Genomic DNA, 14,317 nt, shown 5'->3' with positions numbered 1-14,317 from the left:
TCCACAATGAAATATGAATTAAGCTGTCCAAACTACACACCATGTTGGACAGCGGGAACAGGTGAGGGAAGGACGCTGCCTAAAATAACGTTAGTGGTCAGGGCAGGTAACTGGAACATTAACGGCCACAAGGAAGAACATTTCGCTGGTGCACTTGAATTGTGGTGAACCAATATAGTTAACCCCACTGCAAGGCGGCTCGATTTCACCACTAAAAACACTCGGTTTTGCTCACAGGAAAAGCTCCCCAACATCGAATCACAGAATCGAACGACACAAAATGAACGGACGTGGGTACTTAACACACTACTCAACTTTGACGTCCTGGGTCGGTGAGCCACGAAGCTCGTAGTGATCGGACAGCTCCACACATGCTCAAACACTGCGCAGGGACCGCCAGCGGATCCAGCCAACTGCACAGCACGGAGGTCCTCCCTGGTCAGCACGAGCCGACCGACTCCCGCAGAATGCCGACAAGATTTAAAAGAAGTTGTCAGTGCAAATGACAGCAACTACACACACTGTTTGACAAACACTTTCATGAAGACCTGAACGATACCCAACAGTAACTAAGCACGCACGAAGACAAATCTGGAGTCGATGCCACACTAACAGCCGACTCATGAACGATCGGCGAGCCATGGGGGTTTTTTAGGTTAGAGAATTCCCTCCCTAGGCCCGACAAGACGCCTCCTGAGACGCGGCAAGGCAGGAGTAGGCAAAATGCAACAGGGAATAACAATATTAATGTGCTAATAGTAAACTGCAGGAGCGTCTATAGAAAGGTGCCAGAACTGCTCTCATTAATAAACGGTCACAACGCCCATATAGTACTAGGAACAGAAAGTTGGCTGAAACCAGACGTAAACAGTAATGAAATCCTAAACTCGGATTGGAATGTATACCGCAGAGATAGGCTGGACAGTGAAGGGGGAGGCGTGTTTATAGCGATAAGAAGTGCAATAGTATCGAAGGAAATTGACGGAGATTCGAATTGTGAAATGATTTGGGTGAAGGTCACGGTTAAAGCAGGCTCAGACATGGTAATTGGATGTCTCTATAGGCCCCCGGGCTCAGCAGCTGATGTGACTCAGCACCTGAAGAATAATTTGGAAAATATTTCGAGTAGATTTCCCCACCATGTTATAGTTCTGGGTGGAGATTTTAATTTGCCGGATATAGACTGGGAGACTCAAACGTTCATAACGAGTGGCAGGGACAAAGAATCCAGTGAAATATTTTTAAGTGCTTTATCTGAAAACTACCTTGAGCAGTTAAACAGAAAACCGACTCGTGGCGATAACATATTAGACCTTCTGGTGACAAACAGACCCGAACTATTTGAATCAGTTAATGCAGAACAGGGAATCAGCGATCATAAAGCGGTTACTGCATCGATGATTTCAGCCGTAAATAGAAATATTAAAAAAGGTAGGAAGATTTTTCTGTTTAGCAAAAGTGACTAAAAGCAGATTTCAGAGTACTTGGTGGCTCAACACAAAAGTTTTGTCTCAAGTACAGACAGTGTTGAGGATCAGTGGACAAAGTTCAAAACCATAGTACAATATGCGTTAGATGAGTATGTGCCAAGCAAGATCGTAAGAGATGGGAAAGAGCCACCGTGGTACAACAACCGAGTTAGAAAACTCCTGTGGAAGCAAAGGGAACTTCACAGCAAACATAAACATAGCCAAAGACTTGCAGACAAACAAAAATTAGCGAAATGCAGTGTGAGGAGGGCTATGCGAGAGGCTTTCAATGAATTCGAAAGTAAAGTTCTATGTACTGACTTGGCAGAAAATCCTAAGAAATTTTGGTCCTATGTCAAAGCGGTATGTGGATCAAAACAAAATGTCCAGACACTCTGTGACCAAAATGGTACTGAAACAGAGGATGACAGACTAAAGGCCGAATTACTAAATGTCTTCTTCCAAAGCTGTTTCACAGAGGAAGACTGCACTGTGCTCCCTTCTCTAGATTGTCGCACAGTTGACAAAATGGTAGATATCGAAGTAGACGACAGAGGGATAGAGAAACAATTAAAATCGCTCAAAAGAGGAAAGGCCGCTGGTCCTGATGGAATACCAGTTCGATTTTACACAGAGTACGCGAAGGAACTTGCCCCCCTTCTTGCAGCGGTGTACCGTAGGTCTCTAGAAGAGCGAAGCGTTCCAAAGGATTGGAAAAGGGCACAGGTCATCCCCGTTTTCAAGAAGGGACGTCGAACAGATGTGCAGAACTGTAGACCTATATCTCTGACGTCGATCAGTTGTAGAATTTTGGAACACGTATTATGTTCGAGTATAATGTCTTTTCTGGAGACTAGAAATCTACTCTGTAGGAATCAGCATGGGTTTCGAAAAAGACGGTCGTGTGAAACCCAGCTCGCGCTATTCGTCCACGAGACTCAGAGGGCCTTAGACACGGGTTCACAGGTAGATGCCGTGTTTCTTGACTTCCGCAAGGCGTTTGACACAGTTCCCCACAGTCGTTTAATGAACAAAGTAAGAGCATACGGACTATCAGATGAATTGTGTGATTGGATTGAGGAGTTCCTAGATAACAGAACGCAGCATGTCATTCTCAATGGAGAGAAGTCTTCCGAAGTAAGAGTGATTTCAGGTGTGCCGCAGGGGAGTGTCATAGGACCGTTGCTATTCACAATATACATAAATGACCTGGTGGATGACATCGGAAGTTCACTGAGGCTTTTTGCAGATGATGCTGTGGTGTATCGAGAGGTTGCAACAATGGAAAATTGTACTGAAATGCAGGAGGATCTGCAGCGAATTGACGCATGGTGCACGGAATGGCAATTGAATCTCAATGTAGACAAGTGTAATGTGATGCGAATACATAGAAAGATAGGTCCCTTATCATTTAGCTACAAAATAGCAGGTCAGCAACTGGAAGCAGTTAATTCCATAAATTATCTGGGAGTACTCATTAGGAGTGATTTAAAAGGAATGATCATATAAAGATGATCGTCGGTAAAGCAGATGCCAGACTGAGATTCATTGGAAGAATCCTAAGGAAATGCAATCCGACAACAAAGGAAGTAGGTTACAGTACGCTTGTTCGCCTAATGCTTGAATACTGCTCAGCAGTGTGGGATCCGCACCAGGTAGGGTTGATAGAAGAGATAGAGAAGATCCAACGGAGAGCAGCGCGCTTCGTTACAGGATCATTTAGTAATTGCGAAAGCGTTACGGAGATGATAGATAAACTCCAGTGGAAGACTCTGCAGGAGAGACGCTCAGTAGCTCGGTACGGGCTTTTGTTAAAGTTTAGAGAACATACCTTCACCGAAGAGTCAAGCAGTATATTGCTCCCTCCTACGTATATCTCGCGAAGAGACCATGAGTATAAAATCAGAGAGATTAGAGCCCACACAGAAGCATACCGACAATCCTTCTTTCCACGTACAATACGAGACTGGAATAGAAGGGAGAACCGATAGAGGTACTCAGGGTACCCTCCGCCACACACCGTCAGGTGGCTTGCGGAGTATGGATGTAGATGTAGATGTAGAAAACGCGTCGTCCGGTAGGACGACCGACAGACGATCCACCAAGACCGTGGCCCGGCTCAAGTGATGCTGGCGGCAATGGTCGGGCGAGCCTTGTTGACTCAGACCTCACTGCTGCTCCAACCCGACTGCACTAGTGCCGCGTTGCAACTCCGTGACTGGCAGGTCCAGACTGCGCTCCAGATACGTTCCAACTGACTGGCAGCCCGAACTTGCGGCCCGAACTCCTCTACGACAGACAACGACCAGTAAGTAATAGCAGTCGAGCAAAGATACTATGAGAGGGAATATATTGATACGCGCTGCCTGCGACGCTCACGGTTAGGCAAAGCGGCAACTCAGTGATAGTAGTAATTTAAATTAACGTAGTGAGATGGAAATACGTTAAAAACAAGGTGTAAAATACGTGATGGCGGGAACACGAGCCACGTACGGCTCATGAGTGATTCTAGCAATCTACACACATATTTACAAAATCATTGAATGAATTATAGGTTCCTACATGAACCTGGTAAATGTGTTTTAAACTCAGGTTGTCTTGTTTGAATGTTATAATTACGGTTGATTTACCCACCACCAGATGTGTTAGGATTCTAGAATATATCTGATCCAGACAAAATATATATACAGCCATATGGCTACCAAAACAGAGATATCGTAGATTTTGATCTCGGTTTTCCATAGCTGCATAGTCAAATATGAACACTGTGTTTGGATTTATTTTTTCCGGTGGAGGGATATCACTGCTCTCACTGAATGTCGTGTATGTCACACCACCTACACCTTGCAATATCACCTCTATCAGTTGGTATTTGCGGTGAAACAGTGTTTTGAAAATACACACACATGCTCAAAGCGGACGCCATCTGGATTTTTTAGCAGTAACATGAGAACATTTGTCTTGCCGCAGTTGGATGGACCTACAAATATTGCACTTGTGTTGTCATGAAGGAGTGTCATTATTCTTCTGGTCATCTTGCACGCCATCACGTCTCCAGTCGCTTACAGCAAAGTCTTGATACTTCACCCACCCTGCCATGACACCTGCTCCTTCAGTTACTGGCGTGCAATTAGTTTTCGTTCACGGAAGCGACAAAGAAACTTGTGGAAGCATGCGTATTCAAATACAGAGATATGTTAACAGGAAGACTACGGCGCTGGGGTCGGTAACGCCTATATAAGGCAAGTGTCTTGAGCAGTTGCTATTTCGCTTACTGCTGATACAATGGCTGGTTATCAAGATTTAAGTGAGTTTGAACGTGGTGTTATGGTCGGCGCATAAGCGATGTGACACAGCATCTCCAAGGTAGCAATGAAATGGGGATTTTCCCGTACTACCATTTCACTAATATACCGTGAATATCAGGAATCTGGTAACATATCAAATCTCCGACATCGTTGCGGCCGGAGAAAGATCCTGCAAGAATGGGATTAACGACGACTGAAAAGAATCGTTCAACATGACAGAAGTGCAACCATTCCACAAATAGCAGCCGATTTCAGTGCTAGGCCATCAACAAGTGTCAGCGTGCAAACCATTCAACGAAACATCATCGATATGGGCTTTCAGAGCCTACTCATGTACCCTTGATGACTGCACGACACAAAGCTTTACGCCTCTCCTGAGCCCATCAACACCGATACTGGACTGTTGATGTCTGGAAACATGTTCCCTGGTCGGACGAGTTTCGTTTCAGACTGTATTGAGCGGCTAAACGTGTACTGATATGGAGACAACCTCATGAATCCATGGACTCTGCATGTCAGCAGGGGACTGTTCAGGCTGGTGGAGGGTCTGTAATGGTGTGGGTCATGGGCTCAGCTAGGACAGGTGCCGGATGCAGCTACCAGCCTGGGTGAAGTGATAGCTATCAAAACTTGAGCAGACTGCAGCGAAAGGTAACTTAAAGACGTAAATCTACTGCAGCCATATTACACCTCCAAGGGATACATCATGTTGCACTGAGACTGCAGCCATGATACCGCCTACAATCGATACTCTTAAGTTTCTGCAAATAACGTATAAGGGTTTCGTATTGCTCCCACCATTATGTCATGTGGGACATTTAAGTAATCTCACTCTCAGATGTAAGTCATTCCAAGAATAATTCTATGGCCGCTTTCGTGTGTCAGTGCAGATACCAAACAGTTAAGCAGATCATGTGTCAAAGCTAGTCAATCCTTCCCTCTTAGTGGAAAACTGCGAACTAACAATGAGTGTCTCAGATACTGATGTATCAAAGCCAGTAAATTAAGATAAATGACTTTCTATTAATATAGCTCACAGAAGCAGGGTCTTCCATTGATGCTATATTTGTATCTTTTCTTTGACTTGTTTATTCAAGTGCATTTTGTTTCAACATTGTGGCTTTACCTTTTCTAATTGTCGTGTTCTGTATGTTGTATCTTTATTAGTGTACATTTTGCACCAATATTGTGGTCTCACTTAGTTCTTGTAATTTTCATATTATATTTATAATACCTCCATTTTTGTGCCAACACTGTGGACTTATTGATATAAATATATTCTGTGTGTATAATGTCTTCATTTTTTATTCACTTCAATATCCTGTAGCAGATGCAATAATTTTATTTTTATCTACTTCGTGACATTTTGGCCTTATTGGTTTTACTGTCGTCTTCTGTATGTAATGTCTTTATTTTAGCACATTTTGTGCCAAAATTGTGGAATGCTGATTTTAATTATTATATTCTATTTGGAAGGTTATGTTTTATAGATTTTCCTCTAAATTTGTAGTCTTACTGCTATTGAATACCCTATTATTATTTTTTATTATTGTGCTTTTACGGCCTCATTGGACCACTTTAGTCAATTTCTTTCCGGTCTTCCTAAAATTTCTCATTGTTTTTTCCTTCTTGGCTTTCCAGTATTTATTCATTCTATCCGATCTTTGTTTTCGTTCCTCTTCTGAAAATACCCTTTTAGTTGTTTCTCTTTTATCAATTTTTGGCAAGAATCTAATATTTCTTTTTTTTAATTTATTTACTTGTTTTGATTTGGTTTTCTAGTCCTCCAACGTTATGTCTAGTTCTTTCATGTCTTCTTTTATTTCCTTTATCCAGACAGGTTGTTGTTTTTGTTTCCAGAGTTTCTCCAAAATTTTGCATATTAATCTGTCTTCAGGTGTTCTCAATAGATGGCCAAAAGATTATATTCTCTTCTTTCTCATGGTATCCGTTACTGGTTCTATCTCCTGATATAGTACTGCATTTGGGACAATACGCCATTCTCCTGCTTTTTGGTACTTTTTATTGCTGCATGTCCTTATTATTCTTCTTTATATTTTTAGAATTTTGTCTTTGTTGTTCTTTTGATTTAGCTTAAACAGGGTTTCACTTCCATAGGTTATTTCTGGTTGGACAACAGTCTTGTAATGTTTTAATTTTGTATTTATTGACAGACATTTTTTGTTGTATGTGTTTCTGGATACTTTTTGGGCTCTTGATAATTTATTAGTTCTCTCTGTCCAGGACATTTTTTCATTTAAGTTATAGGGTATATTTTTTCCAAGGTACTTAAATTGTTTTACAATTTCTATATCAGTCCCACACATGTGTACACTATTTATTACAAGGGGGTCTGCTGCCATTATTTTTGTTTTTTTCAAATGAAATTGTTAATCCTACTTTTCCTGCAGTATTTTGGAGATTTGTGAGTTGATCCCTAGCCTCTTCAATGTTGGTGGCTAGTAGTGCCAGATCATCTGCAAATCCCAAACAATTTACGCTAATTTTGTCTTTATTGTACCCAATTTTTATATATTTTTATTTTCTTTATACCATTCTCACATTAAATATTCCAGAGTACAGTTGAACAGAAGGGGTGATAATACATCACCTTGTCTTAGTCCTGTTTCAATTGTGAAGGGTTCAGACATTTCACTTCTGAACTTCGCCTTTGATTTAGTATTTGTTAAAGTTAAGCTTATCATCTTCACTAGTTTAGGATGTAATCCAAGATTTCGTAGTATTTTCAACATTGAAGGTCTGTGAATACTATCATATGCTTTTTTAAAGTCCACAAAAGTTATAATCATTTGTTTCTGTCTTCCATTACCAATTTTAGTGTTATGATTTGTTCCGGACAGCTGCGCCATGTTCGAAATCCTCCTTGGTAATCCCCTAATTCTTTTTCCAGATCACCTTTGCATGGATTATAAATTATTCTACAAAATATTTTATATGTACAATCCAAGAGCGAGGTTCCTCTATAGTTGTCCGGATTAGTTCTATCTCCTTTCTTGTGTAGAGGGTGTATTACTGCTGTTGTCCAATGTTCAGGCAATGTTTCATCATTCCACATTTTAATTAAACTTTGGTGAAGTGATTCTTTACTTGATTCTGATGCATTTTTCCACAGCTCTGCAAATGTTTGGTCTTCGCCACTAGCTTTATAATTTTTCAATTCTTTAATGGCTTGATTTAGTTCATTAATGTTTGGTGGACCATGTATTCTGTTGAAGTTTTAATGGGCGTTTCTGTGTTTATATGAAGCCGTTCTTTTGGTTCTTCATCATTCAGTAGTTGATCGAATGTATCTGCTAGAATTTGGGCATTATATCTTTATTGTTGTGTGCTATTTTTCCGGTTGTATCTTTTAGCATGAGTGTTGTGGTTCATATTTTTTAAGTTGTGTACTAAATATTTTATAATAATCCCTTGAATTTGTCTTTTTATGATCTATTTCTATTTATTGAATAGTGCTCTTTTGATATTGTCTTTTAGTACTTCTGATTGTTTTTTGAGTTAGTTTTCTTTGTTTAGTCAATTCTTCATGTGATTTCTCTGTTTTCTGGCTTTGATGATTTAACCATGCTTGGTGTCTATTTTCAAATGCTTTATCGCATTCCTCATTCCACCATTGATGCTTTTTCCTTGGATTTGGTGGGGCAATTTTTTCGGCTATTTCTTTTAGTTTCGGTACAATCTCTTCTAATTTATCAGTTTTCTCAATTTTTTGAGTTAGTTCTTTATATTGATCATTGTTTAATAGTTTATGAGGGTCATATATTTTTCTCATTTTAAATTTGGATTTTGGTTTCTTTGCAGGTGTGTATTTACATTTGATTTTCACAATGTAATGGTCTGACCCTATGTCTATTCCTCTAAGTACTTTAACATTTTGGATTTCTTTATGGTTATTTGTGTCCATACAGACGTGATCTAATTGCCATTCCCCCTTTTTCCAATCTGGGTGTTTCCATGTCTTTAGTTTATTGGGTTTTCTCATGAAATATGCCGATTTTGATATCATGTTATGATTTCTACAGAATTCTACTAATCTTAAACCATTTTTATTGGTTAGTTTTTGAGCCGGCCATTTTCCTATTATGTCTCTGTATCTCTTTTCATTGCCCAGTTGTGCATTGAAATCACATATTAAAATTTTGCTATGATTTTTTTTTATATTTGTCACTGTTTGATCTAGTAGGTCCCAGAATTCATCAGTCTCTTCTCTGGTTTTTCTCCTATTGTTTTTATCATTCATGGGAGCATTTTTATTTATATGAACTTTTCTTCAATATTTTCATGTTATACATTTGTGTCAGAATTATTCCATGATCGTTTATTAATATTACGTTTTATGTGTTTAAATATTTGTGTCATAGACTATGGGTTCATGTTTACTTTATTTTTACTTGTGGAAAGTAGAAGGTATCCTCCTGGTCTTCCTGCAAAGGACATTCGAAATCTGCTACAAACTTTAACTCATTATTTACTGGCGGGACTTAGGAGTACCGGCGGATTCTACGTGTCCCGGCGGATTATGTGTGCAGTTATGTAACACAACAGCCTGTTAGGCCTGTGGGGAGAGACGAAACAGCCTGCATATCATTCCAAAGCCTATACATCAGCCCGGAATGTGAACAGCAGCAATGCAAAATGGCCACTTCGTGTGTGAAACAACGGTGCAATGTTACGTAAACAAAAGTAAAGTTTATACTTGAACTAAGGTGGGTGATAATTTCTATGTAGTTACCTTTGCACACAATAATGTCAATTTAGATAATCCATCAATACAGTAAGCTTGTAATATTCAATTGTGACGTAAAAATGATCGGGACTTAGATGTCCGGTCTGTTCCAGGGCAATGACTTAACTTTCTTTCAAATTATCACCGTAAATGAAGCATGTAGTACATACAGGATGTGGAAATATGGTACACAGTTTGGCGTGGGGGACTGACACTTGTACAAGATTATAATCAACAAATGGGTGGCGTAGATAAGGCTGACATTCTGGGTTTCTTCATGAAATAGATGTTGTTGTTGTTGTTCTTCTGGTCTTCAGTCCTGAGACTGGTTTGATGCAGCTCTCCATGCTACCCTATCCTGTGCAAGCTGCTTCATCTCCCAGTACTTAATGCAACCTACATCCTTCTGAATCTGCTAAGTGCATTCATGTCTTGGTCTCCCTCTACGATTTTTACCCTCCACGCTGCCCTCCAACGCTAAATTTGTGATCCCTTGATGCCTCAGAACATGTCCTACTAACCGGTCACTTCTTTTTTGTGACACAAACTCCTCTTCTCCCCAATTCGACTCAATACTTCATCATTAGTTATGTGATCTACCCATCTAATCTTCAGCATTCTTCTGTAGCACCACATTTCGAAAGCTTCTATTCTCTTCTTGTCTAAACTATTTATCGTCCATATTTCACTCCCATACCTGGCCACACTCCATACAAATACTTTCGTAAACGACTTCCTGACACTTAAATCAATACTCGATGCTAGCAAATTTCTCTTCTTCAAAAACGGTTTCCTTGCCATTGCCAGTCTATATACTATATCCTCTCTACTTCGACCATCATCAGTTATTTTGCTTTCCAAATAGCGAAACTCCTTTACTACTTTAAGTGTCCCATTTCCTAATCTAATTCCCTCAGCATCACCCGACTTAATTCAACTACATTCCATTATCCTCGTTTGGCTTTTGTTGATGTTCATGTTACATCCTCCTTTCAAGACATTGTCCATTCCGTTCAATTGTTCTACCAAGTCCTTTGGTGTCATCGGCGAACCTCAAAGTTTTTATTTCTTCTCGATGGATTTCAATACCTACTCCGAATTTTTCTTTTGTTTCCTTTACTGCTTGCTCAATAGACAGATTGAATAACATCAGGGAGAGCCTGCAACCCTGTGTCACTCCCTTCCCAACGACTGTTTCCCTTTCATGCCCCTCGACTCTTATAACTAACTGCCATCTGGTTTCTGTACAAATTGTAAATAGGCTTTCGCTCCCTGTATTTTACCCCTGCCACCTTTAGAATTTGAAAGAGTGTATTCCAGTCAACATTTTCAAAAGCTTTCTCTAAGTGTACAAATGCTAGAAACGTAGGTTTGCCTTTCCTTAATCTTTCTTCTAAGATAAGTCGTAAGGTCAGTATTGCCTCACGTGTTCCAATATTTCTACGCAATCCAAACTGATCTTCCCCGAGGTCGGCTTCTACCAGTTTTTCTATTCGTCTGTAAAGAATTCGTGTTCGTATTTTGCTGCAGTGACTTATTAAACACTGAACTGACATATTAAACATCTGAAATAGATAGAAAGTCAAAAAAGTATTAGAACATGCTGTTTTATGCAATGGTGGAATGATCCTTGTGAATGTCATGCTGTGACGTAAAATGGACACTTCCATTAACTGATTTCAAACGTAGACCTACACTTTGTCTAGCTGCACTTGGAAAGCGGTACAAAAAACGGTGAAGGCTCAAAAAGGATAAAAATCCTTCACAGTCAACTCCAAAGCGAAGAAAAACAGCATTCGGTATCAAACGATGCGGGTTTCGCAATATAGGATCTCACTGGCCAACATTTGTCAATTCCAGAGTCAAATGCGAAATTAGCTATCTACAAAGGTTAAATACTGATCCCATTTAGAGTGGTTAGAGTGCAATATTTTTTGTGTGTTAGTGAAAAAAGGAAATGTTTTTTTAAGTACCACAAGAAACAATACTCCTAGCTGTACGATTCTTCTCAGTCCCTAATGCTGTTGGGTCATAAAAGTCCCCTGAAAATTGTATGCATTTTAATGACTCTGTATAATTTTTAAATAAAATAATTTGTTATTAATTCTACAACAGTTCATCAAGTATAAAATTACAAATTTTCATTCCTGATTTAGTATTTCTTAGATTTACAGTAAGTAAAGGGTGTAGGGGAGCACGATGAAAGCTGTGTCTCACAATCGCAACTTTTAATACTGATTTTTCTTTTCTGTACTTAAATCGCTGACACACTTGAAACACAATTCTGTAGTGAGCAATCGGTCTCTGATAGTGTAATTGTGTTTGAAAAACTCAGTAAAGGTGTATAAGGTCACCCTGTCTATTACTTGTGGTGGCCAATCAGGGGGCTAGTGTACCATATGGTCCGTTGAGAACATGTGGTTTAAACGCACAAAGAGAGCTGTAGTTCGACGCTGTCTGTTTTTGGGTTTCACTTAACCTGTGTTCGCGTGTAGAGACGCTGCCGTCGTTAAATAATATTTTGAATAGAATTTATGTCAGTTTTCTGATATACATTCTCAGATATCATGTTATAAATGCTTGCCAAGATTCGGTTTTATTTTTTAATGCTTGGTGCATTCGTATTTAGAGCATTTCTAGAGCTTTAATGAACATTTGTCCTTATTAAAACGGTACATGTTATGTTTGGAGAGGTGCTCAATTTTTAAGATTACAGTGTTCAGATTAATCCATTCGAATAATAGGACAGATAAAATCATCACACCCTCGTTTAGTGAGACTCTTTCAAAAAAATGGTTCAAATGGCTCTGAGCACTATGGGACTTAACATCTATGGTCATCAGTCCCCTAGTACTTAGAACTACTTGAACCTAACTAACCTAAGGACATCACACAACACCCAGTCATTACGGAGCCACTTTCAGTACATTCTCACAGATATGGTATTAGTTTTGTTTTTAATCTTTTGTTTGCCATGATTTATTGTATTAGGAGTTCGATACATGAATGATTGTTGAATGCATCATTATGGCCATAATTGCTTTAAATGCAAGTATATTTTTTTGAATAAAAAATTCTGAGGTTTATTAATGATGCCTACTTACTGATTTAAGTTTCCAGTACCTTTACAATTGAGAATGCTCTTTGCAATTGGAATAGAGTAATTTCATGTTATGTTACTGTTTTTCGCATTTAGCAAAGGTACTATTTTATTGAGCCATCGGTGCAATCAGTACATATATTCTGGAGAACAGCAGTCAGCAGTACACTTCGTCTGCTTCTTTGGCTATTTTATAGGCCAGAAGTAAGTATGGAGTTGAAGTTGATAGCAATAGCTGGCTATTCATCACTTTATACAATGTGTACAACTTTACTTCGGCCTTTTTTCCCCCAACATTTGAGGCTTTAATGAAACAAATCGGTTACATATGTATCATTCACAGTACAAATCTCGCTTGGCAAGAATTGTTCATCTTTTGAAGCGATCCACGAATCGATCCAGTTTGTGATTTACTCATGATGTCGGAAGTGTTGGTCAGCCAGGCCGTGGGCCATTAATCTAAATAGGTGATATTCAGAGGGAGAAATATCTGGAGAATACGGCGGGTGGTATAGGACTTCCCATTTTAACGTTTCCAAATACGTTTTGACCTCTTTGGCAACGTGGGGTCGAGCGTTGTCGTGCTGCAAAATCACTTTATCGTGCCTCTCGCTGTATTGCGGCCGTTTGTCTTTTAATGCTGTGTTTAAACGCATTAATTGCGTTTGATAAGAGCACCTGTGATTGTTTCACTTGGTTTCAACTCCTCATAGTACACGACGTCGAGCTGGTCCCACCAGATGCAGAGCATGAACTTGGAGCCGTGAATATTCGTTGTGGCTGTTGACGTGGAAGCATTGCCGGGATATCCCCATGATTTTTTGCGTTTAGGTTTATCGTAATGAACCCATTTTTCGTCCCGGTCACAGTGCGACACAAAAAATCCCTTCCGTTTTTGCCTCTGAAGCAACTGTTCACGACACACAAACGCCGTTCAATGTCTCTTGATTTCAGCTCACACGGGACCAAAGTTCCCTCTTTCTGAATCATGCCCATAGCCTTGAGACGTTTTCAATTGGCTTGCTGTGTCACTCCCACTAATCATGCCAATTCTTCTTGAGACTGACGGGAGTCTTCACTCAGCAATGTCTCCAATTCTGCATCTTCGAAAACATTCTCTGTTCCACCACTATGCCGGTCTACGACGTTAAAATCACCGTTCTTGAAGTGTTGAAACCACTCACAACATGTTCTTTCACTAATAGCGTCCTTAGCATACGTACCTGAGAGCATTAGATGAGACTCAGCCGCTGTTTTCTTCACACTGACACGCCGGTCGGGATGGCCGAACGGTTATAGGCGCTACAGCCTGGAACCGCACGACCCCTACGGTCGCATGTTCGGATCCTGCCTCGGGCATGGATGTGTGTGATGTTCTTTATGTCAGTTAGGTTTAAGTAGTTCTATGGGACTGATTACCTCAGAAGTAAAGTCCCATAGTGCTCAGAGCCATTTGAACCATTTTTTCATATTGAAACAATACAGTAACACCTCCCGAAAATGACGAGAATTAGGCTCGTAAACTGACATTTTGAATCAAGAACAACTTTATGATGCAGACACAAATCGACTAATGTTTGAATGAGGTTATGTTGACCGAGGTCCAAGTTAACTGCCTGACGTCAGCGATCTGTTTCTTTTGACCGCTGCTTACAGTTGTCGCCACCTATCGGCAAACGGCGGAAGCAAAGTT

The sequence above is a fragment of the Schistocerca gregaria genome, chromosome 7 (assembly GCF_023897955.1).
Source record: "Schistocerca gregaria isolate iqSchGreg1 chromosome 7, iqSchGreg1.2, whole genome shotgun sequence".
Classification (NCBI taxonomy): Eukaryota; Metazoa; Arthropoda; class Insecta; order Orthoptera; family Acrididae; genus Schistocerca; species Schistocerca gregaria.
The sequence above is the reverse complement of the archived record's forward strand: the minus strand, read 5'-3'. Positions refer to the sequence as shown.